Source organism: Numida meleagris, chromosome 3 (assembly GCF_002078875.1).
Source record: "Numida meleagris isolate 19003 breed g44 Domestic line chromosome 3, NumMel1.0, whole genome shotgun sequence".
Taxonomy (NCBI): domain Eukaryota; kingdom Metazoa; phylum Chordata; class Aves; order Galliformes; family Numididae; genus Numida; species Numida meleagris.
Genome location: NC_034411.1, coordinates 93,061,399 through 93,071,804, shown reverse-complemented (window position 1 = coordinate 93,071,804; position 10,406 = coordinate 93,061,399). Strand labels below are relative to the sequence as shown.

Here is a 10,406-nt window from a genome sequence, read left to right as displayed (position 1 = left end):
CTGTTGATAACACACTGATGTTTTATTCGTTGCTGCACAGTGCTGCACAGATTCAAGGAGGTTTTTCAGCTTCTTGTACTGTGCTGCCAGAGGAGGGCACTGAGTGGATACAAACTGTTGGGAAGGGACAGAAGCAGGACAATTGACCTAACGTGGCCAAAGGGATATTCCACAGCATGCAAAAAAAAAAAAACAAAAACAAAAAAAAAAAAAAAAAACCCTTGAAAGTGGTGGAGAATTGGCAGGAGGAGCAGCTGCTGCATGCAATTGCTTGTGCATCATTTGTTTATATATGCATATATAAAATTATCATAACCGTTATCCTTTTTTCCTCTTCCCTTTTCTGTCTTAGTAAGCAGTTTTCATCTTGATCTATGAGTTCTATTTTTTTTCCCCCCAGTTCTTTCCCCCATCCCACTGGGAGGGAAAGGAGTGAGCAAATGACTGCGTGGTGCTTAGAGATCTGTCTGGTTAGACCATAACACTTGTCCGCTTCTTTTCTTCCCTGGGGGCATTTGCACACACATTCACTAGGGTCAATAAACCAAACTAGCTGATAAAATGTCCTTCGTTTCCTGGTGATTTGTTTTGCTGCACATCCATCAATATCCATGTGGCCTTGCTGTCATTCTTCTTCCTCGCTCCCAGCTCCCATCTGCATGAAGCAGTCTCTGGTACTGCTAACATAATTCACTAAAGTCACATCGAAGCATTGTACCTGCATTGGAAGTGATACAACAGAGGTACAGCAGTTACCAACTATATTTAAAACATAATATTAATAAAGTATATTGACAATTAGTATGTTTCTCTGCATTTCACAGATGAACAGACTCCAAAGGAGAGTCTGCTGTTAGAAAAACATAAAAGTTGTAGGATTAAAAAAAAATGTTCAAGAGGTTAAAGACAAAAATAGGATCACAACATGGGAAATATAGTCTACTGCTAACTGATCTAAAAATTCTGATAACATTATACAAGTATTTATCAATCCTCTTGAAGAAAATGTGGCAGCAGTGAATAACGTATTAGCAATCTATTACAGAGCTCAAATACTGTAGAAATTCAAAAAAAGAGATGATACATTAACATTAATGACGCCTAGTGAGTTTTGTGTATATTGATTTGAATGTCTCTTTTCATGATTTAGAAGATATAGGTAAAAGACTTACAAAATTATCAAATGCACTGCCTATCAAAACCTAATGTGGCTCATTATTGTCAAATACCTTAAAAGCTTCTTCCATTTTCTGGTTTCACATTTTTGTGGAAAATACACCAGGGTTTGTCTGCATTGCTTCTTTTTCTTCACTGCCTATCAGATCTGCTACTTAAACTTCCTAAGAGCTTTCTCTGCCCTTCTCTGAACTTTTTCCTACACATACTTTTCAGAAAATTCCAGGAGAAAATAATTATCTTTCATATATTCTCTGTTGCACTTAAATAGATGGTAAGAACATCCACTGTAAAGTTAGAATACAACAACCAGGAGACATAGCAGGAAGACAGAAATGAAAAGTGAAAATGACCACTAGAAAAACAGCTGGATAACTAGTGTAATTAAATCAAGCTCATTGACATCACTAATTATTTTTATGCAATCTTTCCCAATGCCAAGTGGTCTTCTTTTGTTAGACCTTAGTTTGATCAGAGGGCTGGAGCACCGCTCCTATGAGGAAAGGTTGAGGGAACTGGGCTTGTTTAGCTTGGAGAAGAGTAGGCTCCGCGGAGACCACACTGTGGCCTTCCAATACTTGAAGGGAGCATATAAACAGGAGGGGGAACGATTGTTCACGAGGGTGGATAGCGATAGGACAAGGGGGAATGGTTTTAAACTGAGACACGGGAGATTTAGGTTAGATATTAGGAGGAAGATTTTCACTCAGAGGGTGGTGATGTGCTGGAACACGTTGCCCAAGGAGGTTGTGGATGCCCCATCCCTGGAGGCATCCAAGGCCAGGCTGGATGTGGCTCTGGGCAGCCTGGTCTAATGGTTGGTGACCCTGCACTCAGCAGGGGGGTTGAAACTAGATGATCATTATGGTCCTTTTCAACCCAAGCCATTCTATGATTCTATGATAATTCTATGATTCTATGAAAGTCAATTCTATTATAAACTAATCTGGAGAGAGAACATCTAATTCTTGGGGATTATCTTTCAGCACAGTGTGTTAGAATTTGATATACAGCCCTCGGTGAGAATGGCAGAAGCTGCATGTCTAAACTCCCATTTGTCAACTACTGCATGGGTATTTAGCCTGGAAATTACTTGTATTTAAGGATTTTACTTGTAAACATGTATTTAAACACATACATCCCATTTTAATCAGAATTCTTACTAAAGCACAAAAAGAACTACTTTCAAAGGAGTCAAACATTTTTGAAATTCGTATCACAGTTCAGCCTTATCGTGATAATTTAAGATGAAAAAGAGTTGAGCTTATTTCACCAGGAAAATGGAAGTTCACTAAACATGCTGCAGCAGCTGTGCCAGAAGAAAGATTCACTTTGGGTAGAGGACAAGTGTAGCATTCCTAATTTAGTCTAGCTAATCCTCTGTGAGTATCAAGATAGTTACCGTACTGCCCTCACCTCATGCTTTTCTCAGCCTCATCAGAAGGCAGCAGGTTTCAGTTTTGAATTGGTAGGTATGGTACTCTTGTGAAGTCCAGTACTCTTCAAGACTCACCATTTTACTTTGGAGTTTCTGTTCAAATACATCTTGGTGGCTTCCTGTGGTACTATCTGTAATATGGACGTAGTGTGATAGAGCTATCTCACAGACTGGATTTTAGAAATTACCTCTGAGATGCATCTGTGTTAGTAGACTCTCTGTTTCCAAAAAAACAAACAAAACAATTGTAGAACATAATGCTCCAAAGACAATATTTAATAACCAGTTAAGTTTCTTGCCTAGCTTAGTCATACTGAATCGTACTTCCTATGCTCAATTTAGAAATATGTTGCTCCAGTGGGCAACTAATTTCACCCCCAAAAATATGTCTTGGCTGCTAAGGGAACCCCAAACAACTTAATTTAGACTACGTGCGTAACTTCTAAATAGCTGAAGTCCATTTTAGGTGAGATAAGTTTTTTCAAGTGCTCCAATGAAAAGAAGATGACAGTAAGAAAGAGGAAAGCTATCAGGACTTTGCTTTTATTTGCAAAAATTTCTCTTTCCAGAAAGTTAGGAAAACTGTTACTGCTACTTTGCAACCACACAGCTCAATAGCTTTGTGAAATCTCTGAGAATTCATAAAAGAACAGTTATCTTTAAGAACAACAGAAGATGCAGTGGGACAGTCAACTGCAGAGCAAAAAAAAAAAAAAAAAGAAAACAACCCAAAACATCAGGGTGGTTGACAGTTTACAGATTATCAAAAACTGTAGGAGTGGGAGGAAGGTATTTAGAACTTTTCCTCTCTTGTTGTCATACTGCCATCCCAGAAATGCAGGTTTGAAAGCTGTGCCTCTTTTAGTGTATGAGGATAACACTGACCTACTGTGGCAGTCCATACTGGCCATTTTGAGTGGCAGTTTCAAGTTCGATCTACTACATACTCAGAAGTATATCAAAGATATTTCAAAATCCGCAGGGTAAGACAAAAAGGAGAAACAAAAGAGTCAATGAATATTGGATAAAATTTATACAGAGCATCAGCAGGATAATCAGGCATGTCATGTTGCCAAATACACAGCTTAGTGTTGTGTAGCTGAAACCCACACACTGAAGAGATGCCTGAGAATGTAGAATGTTTTTTAACAGCTTTGTGAAAACCATTTTTCGTAAGTAGAGATGCACTTTATCTTTCTGCTCAGTGAACTTTAATACAGAAAAATTGATATGAAAAGTCTCCTTTCCTCAAATGTGCCAAAAATGGAAAAGACCCACAGATTTCAAAGAATGTTTTTTTAGTACTTATAATTAGTTGTCTAAAGAATGCTGACTTACCTGTTTAATTGCTCTACTTGGATTTTTTACTTACCTTTAAAGAGACAGAAAAACTTCTGACAGATTCTACAAAATAATGAAAGTGAAGAGAATTTCAATACCTTATACTTGTCTCTGACAGTACACAGAGCCCAGTCTGAAGTCTCAGTTAATATGCTGCCAAAAATATGAATTATCACTTCTGTTTTAATTGATTAAAAAGGATGCATGGGACAAAGCCTGCCAAAATATCTGAGTAAAGACTACCCAGAGTCCACTGATACTACTTTTAGAAGAGGTAGCTGACTAGTTTCTTCTGACATTTCAATGATGAACAGCTACTACAATATTGAAATTCTGAATTCACCTACAAAGAAGCAGCATGCTCAAATGTTGGCTGGATGTTGTTTTTTTAATTTTGTTCTCTTTTTTTGAATGGGATTCTGAGAGGTTTTTTGTTCTTTTTTTTTCATTAATTCCAGTTGGAAAAAACTATTGCACTTCTTCCTGCTCCTGCTCAAATTACACCTACTTCCAGTAGGAAATATTTCAGTAATCAGTATCATTTCAGTAGGAAGGCATTCTTACTGTAACAAAAAAGTGCTGGAAAATTTAAGTGAAATCTGTAGTTGAGCATCATACAGAAGTGGATGGTAGGAATTGTGAATAAGCTCATTTTTCTGTACCTTAGAGAGTGACTTTGAACATCTCTGACAAGATTTTGAAATGAATTCTGGTATATAGCATTACACAAGTATGTCAAATCATGCTTTTTGTTAATTTGGGACACTGTCTTATTAAAATCTGAGTATGAATGTTTGATATAATACATGAAAGTAAGGAAACTTCTTCAGTGATACATAAATGTTGTTTTTGCACAGGAACAGTAAAAATTGTTCACATGAAACAGATTGCATGGGTGAATAGAGAACCTACTTGGTCATCCTGACCTTGAGACTCATCAAGGACAACAGAGAGGTGTTTCTTGGTTGACTTGCCAGGAAGAATTTCCTTTAACTAAAGATAATCACGATCCTCATGATTTCAACTAGAAACTAATATAAATCTATACGAAATTACATGTGGATCAGCTGCTTATCCTGTTCTGAAGTATTTTATATTTGCTGGAGGTAAGAAAAAATTTAAACCTGCTTGAAAGTCTTAGTGGAAATTTACAGGTTCACATCCTTGGCAGTTTGGAAAGAATTTTAATTCATTTTAAACAGAAACAAAAGGAAAAAAAGAAAATGTAGTGATTCAGGAGAAAAAAATGTGGGTGTTAGCAAAATATCTCACTAGCAAATCAATGAATTATATGTGTGTTTAGGAATATTTTTGTAATTAGTTATTGCCTCTTGCCTGAACAATTACAGAGAGTCATTTTCAAGAATACGGCAATTTTAGTGGGAACTGCAATAGTGTCATTAATTGACAAAATAAATACAGCCTTCGCCCTGTGTCTCTATGATGCTTTGATTCTCTACAATCTTGGCATTTTAAATAGGCTAGCACATTCCTCTTGATACTCACGGAATTAATAAATAAGCTGGTAAGTATTCACAATATGCACACCACTGTCAAGAGTGATTCTTCTGAAATTTCAGAGTCTTTTGTACTTGAGAAAATAAGTAGTGCTTTCATCTGAATATTCTTTTAATAACAATAAGCAAAACTTCTTTTACTTTATAGATCTCATCTGACCAAACTGTTTATTTTCTTTTCAGTTGCATGAAACATGCATCAGATCCATGCTACATTTTGGATTATCTCCTTATTGTGCTCTCTCTCTTTCTCATTTGAAGAAGTGAAAGAGTGTAACAATCTGATGAGGAATTTGTTGACAGCCACCACATCATGTCCCAGCTGTGCTTGGACAGACTTCAGGCAGTTCTATTTGAATTAGCATCAATAGGTTTATTTATTCATTCAGCTTTCTCCAAACCTTTAAGTAGTCTTTCTTCTTCTTCATCCCTCCCACACATACTTTCCACATGCTTTTCTCCCACTTTTTCTTTCTTAATTATTTCAAAAATAAAACCTACATCCTTAATCAAAAAATGCTGTGACTCTAGGCTGCTTTGGCTTTTTGTATGTTATAAAGAACTCAGAAAGATCTATTAATATGGCTTAAAATCTGTGGGAGGAAGGACAAAATGAGGTTGCTGACTGTGGAATTTTCTCAGCTAAACACTGTGCAGTAGTGTTCTGAAGGATTAGGATGAGGGTAGGGGAGCTGTGCTGGGCTGATTCTTGCTTTGACAAGATCCACTCTCTCTGGCAACACAAAAGGGAAGTTGCAAGAGCTTCCCAAATCCAGAGCAAGAAGATGGCTCCAGGAACATCTTCATGTAGCCACATAGAGGAGGAGGATGCACCACTGGGGTTCAGTTTCAGGCAGAAGACCACGTAAGCTATCTCTACAGAACAGGAGAAGGCTCAGGGGAGACCTCATTGCTCTCTGCAACTACCTGAAAGGAATCATAGAATCATAGAATGAGCTAGGTTGGAAAAGACCTGCAAGATCACCTAGTCCAACCATCCACCTACCACCAACAACCACACTAAACTATGTCTCTCAGCACTATATCTAAACATTTCTTGAACACCTCCAGGGACGGTGTTTCAACCACCTCCCTGGGCAGCCCATTCCAGCACCTGACCACTCTTTCAGAAAAGTAGTACTTCCTAATGTCCAGCCTAAATCTACCCTGGTGCAATTTGAGGCCATTCCCCCTCGTCCTGTCACTAGTTACAAGAGAGAAGAGGCCGACCCCCAGCTCAATACAACCTCCCTTCAGGTAGTTATAGAGAGCGATGAGGTCTCCCCTGAGCCTCCTCTTCTCCAGACTAAACAATCCCAGCTCCCTCAGCTGCTCCTCATAAGTCCTGTGCTCCAGACCCCTCACCAGCTTCGTCGCTGTCCTCTGAACACGCTCCAGGGCCTCAATGTCTTTCTTGCAGTGTGGGGCCCAAAACTGGACACAGTACTCGAGGTGGGGCCTCACTAGGGCTGAGCACAGAGGGAGAATGACTTCCCTACTCCTACTGGCAACACTATTTCTGATACAAGCCAGGATGCCATTGGCCTTCTTGGCCACCTGGGCACACTGCTGGCTCATGCTCAGCCAAGTGTCGACTAATACCCCTAGGTCCATTTCCTCCATACAACTTTCGAGCCACTCTGCCCCAAGCCTGTAGCACTGCCTGGGGTTGTTGCAGCCAAAGTGTAGGACCCGGCACTTGGTCTTGTTGAACCTCATCCCGTTGGCTTCAGCCCAGAGATCCAGCCTGTCCAGAGTTCATGTCAAGATTGTTGTTGGCCTCTTCTCTCAAAGAACAGAAATAAGACAAGAGGTAATGGCCTCAAGTTTCACCAGGGGAGGTTCAGGTTGGATATCAGGAAAAACATCTCAGAGTTGTGGGGTATTGGAATGGGCTGCCCAGGGAGGTGGTAGAGTCACCATCTCTGGAGGTTTTCAAGAAAAGGCTAAATGTTACACTGAGTGACATGGTCTAGAGTGATCACAGGCATGATCTGATGGTTGGACTAGATGATCTTAGCAGCCCTTCCAACCTTAATTATCCTATGATTCGGGACAGCCTTCTGGAGGAACTCACTGTTCTCCAGCAACCATGGAAGGAGATTGGCTTTGACACAAAGGTTAGATTGCAAAAGACAAGCAGCATGAATTCTTTAAGATATAAACAGCAATCCATATGTTCTGTGTGTTCTGTGCTACAAACAGTTAGTTATGGGTCTTATTAGTACCTACTGGTCTTACTAGGAACCTACAGCTGTGCTGGGAAGTCGCTATGGCTGATTTGTGAATGTTTCTGTTCCTGCCCCAGACAACACGCCTTCAATTCCTTCTAGAGATTATCACTGTGTTGGTCACATTCCTGTTTACAGTGTTATATAGGCAATCCCCCAAATTCTCATAACACCTCCCCTTTCTGATAAGTATAAAAAAAATGAGGAAGGAAATGTAAACAGTTTTATTGAAGATATTTTCTTACTTTCAAACTATTTAAGTTACCTCTGTGGCCTTGCTTTGGACAGTCAGATATGACAGAAGATACAAGATTTTAAAAGCCAACTAGGATTGCTAAAACACTCAATTTTCATTAAAATTATCAGCAGTTTTGCCTATTACAATCACTTCTGAATATCATAACCGTGTGTTCATTGCCCCGAACTGGTTTTGCGTTGGTCTTAAATTTTTTTCCTCTTTCTGTCCTCAATTACTACCATAAATATTATTTGTATACCAATTATATGCAGTAAAACAATTGATTGGTTCTCAGCTTTACAAGTTACTTTTACTTATCTTGAGACATCTTACTTATTCATAATTTTTTGAGAAATATCAAGCATGTTTTTCTATTCACCAGAAGATCAGAGCATGGTGGAAAACTTATATACTTCACATTTACATATCTACTGATCCCTTTTAATTTCATCTTACCTAATAACTTTTGTTTTATTTTCTATTTATTTTAATTAAATTTTATATAATTTCACTTTCTCATTTATTTATTTATTTTGATGGTGGGCTGTGGGATGTTTGCCTACCTCCACCTTTTTTCCCTTCTTCATATCAACGTAGTGGTCGATTTACATTTTAAAAGCAAATTTTCTTTTGAAACTCTCTATGGAAACAGAAGAATTTTTTTTTCTGAGTTGCATTTCCTTTGCAGGCAGATAAATGGCAAATACGGAGAAGCTTGGAAAAAAAGAAAAAGCAATGACTTTGATTTGTTTTGCAGCTTCTTCATTCCCAAAAAGGGTTTTGATCTTCCTATTCCAATAAAAGGGTTCAGTGCTTTGCAGTAAACACATTGGCACCTTATGGGAAGGCATAACACAGAAAAACATTCAAACTAGCTCTTTTCTGAGTGCTCCAGAGAGTTTCACAAAAATACTGTAAGATTATCAACAGCTACTATTTTTACTATATGTTTACTTCCGTTTTCTATCATTTGGTGCACAGGGAAAAATCTTGAACAGTATGCAAACAAACAAACAATCAATGATAAAGCATGTTAGGGACAATGTATTACAATCAGCATTACACTTTCCTAGTCTTCCACTCATCTCCCTTCCATCTGTGCTCCCACACTGCCTCAAACTGTAAGCTCTTTGCAATGATGGCCTTGTAATATAAAGAAAAGCAGGAACTAGAAGTACAGTGGGGTCAGGGTTTATGGAACTTGCTATCTCAGTCATTAAAAATATCAAAGGTGGCACTCCTGATGGAACTAGAGGTCTTCAGAATTGTTACTATTCCCAGAGATAAAGCTGGCCATGTATTTTCCTAGAGCTTTTAATGCTTATCCTTCTTTATCTTTCCTAATGTCCTATTTTAAAGTCAATTAACAACTTTTACTATTTTTTAAAAAATGTTCCTAATGCAGATATTAAGATATTACATACTGAAATGCATAAACATTAACTTTGTTTTCCTCAGTGTTACAATGGTTTGCTGAGATCTTGCAAACAGATCTAGATGCCATTATGATTCTTTTTTCTATTTCTATATTTAAGTGACGGTAGTATATTTTTATCCAGATGGAAAACTCACACTGTTTATAAACACTTTGAATTTTAGTTAGTTTAACAACATGAGCAGTCTTATGTCATCTCCTATGCCTCCTCTTAGAAGAGTAAAAGTGTTGGCACTGGATGTGCCCATGAAGATCAAATGCTCCAATTAACATCAACCATGAATATCAAAGAGTCCAGTTAACACCAGTGACCTTTGAATCAGACTTGAAAATCTGCATGAATGGTCAAAGCTTTTCCTCACTACAGAGTATTGGCCTGTAAAACTGGTGTACCTCTGGGTCCTGGATGAACTTCACACTCGTTGTCAGATCCCTGTTTGTGAAGGGCCTCCAAGTTCACTAGGATCACAGAAATTCATTTAGGGTAAACACTGCAAACCCTGAAGCTCTGAACCACTGTATATCTTCCATATTTGTTTTCTGCATTCTGAAAATACTCTTCTGGTCTCCACAGTAAAAAAAAATTGAAGTATTTGTGTCTTTGCAGCTGCTCCGTTTTTATTATCTAATTCCACCTGTTGGTAAGTAAGATGTGGAAGGAGTAATAACAAGGGCCATAAGTATCGTATTCCTACTAAGCATTACTGAGGAGTCCTTCACAATTGTCAAGTAGATAGAGCTGTAGAAACAGACCATTTTCAAAGGACCATAGAGTAATTCAGGGTGGAAGAGACCCGAGAAGGTTTCTAGCCCAACCACCTGCTCAAAGCAAGGTTAGCTATGAGATCAGAGCAGGTTCCTCAGAGCGTGGCCTCGTTTGGTCTTGAAAACCTACAAGATGCATACTACACAACTTCTTTGAGAAACCTGCCCCACTGCTTGACAGTCCTCATGGGGAGTACATTTCACCTTACATTCAGTCTTAACCACTTTCTTCAACTTATCCCCATGTCACTCATCCTTCCATAAC

The 10,406-nt window shown here is 38.5% G+C and overlaps 1 long non-coding RNA gene across 1 annotated transcript in view; it reads right to left on the bottom strand.

Annotated features, from left to right (window-relative positions):
* Positions 284–10,406, bottom strand: part of LOC110396740 — a 12,742-nt gene continuing 2,619 nt past the window's right edge. Inside the window, exons 2-4 of the long non-coding RNA XR_002437221.1 lie at positions 3,987–4,018; positions 2,593–2,832; positions 284–718 (exon numbers count right to left, since the gene is read on the bottom strand). This is a non-coding gene — a long non-coding RNA (uncharacterized LOC110396740). The remainder of the gene's footprint in view (positions 719–2,592; positions 2,833–3,986; positions 4,019–10,406) is intronic.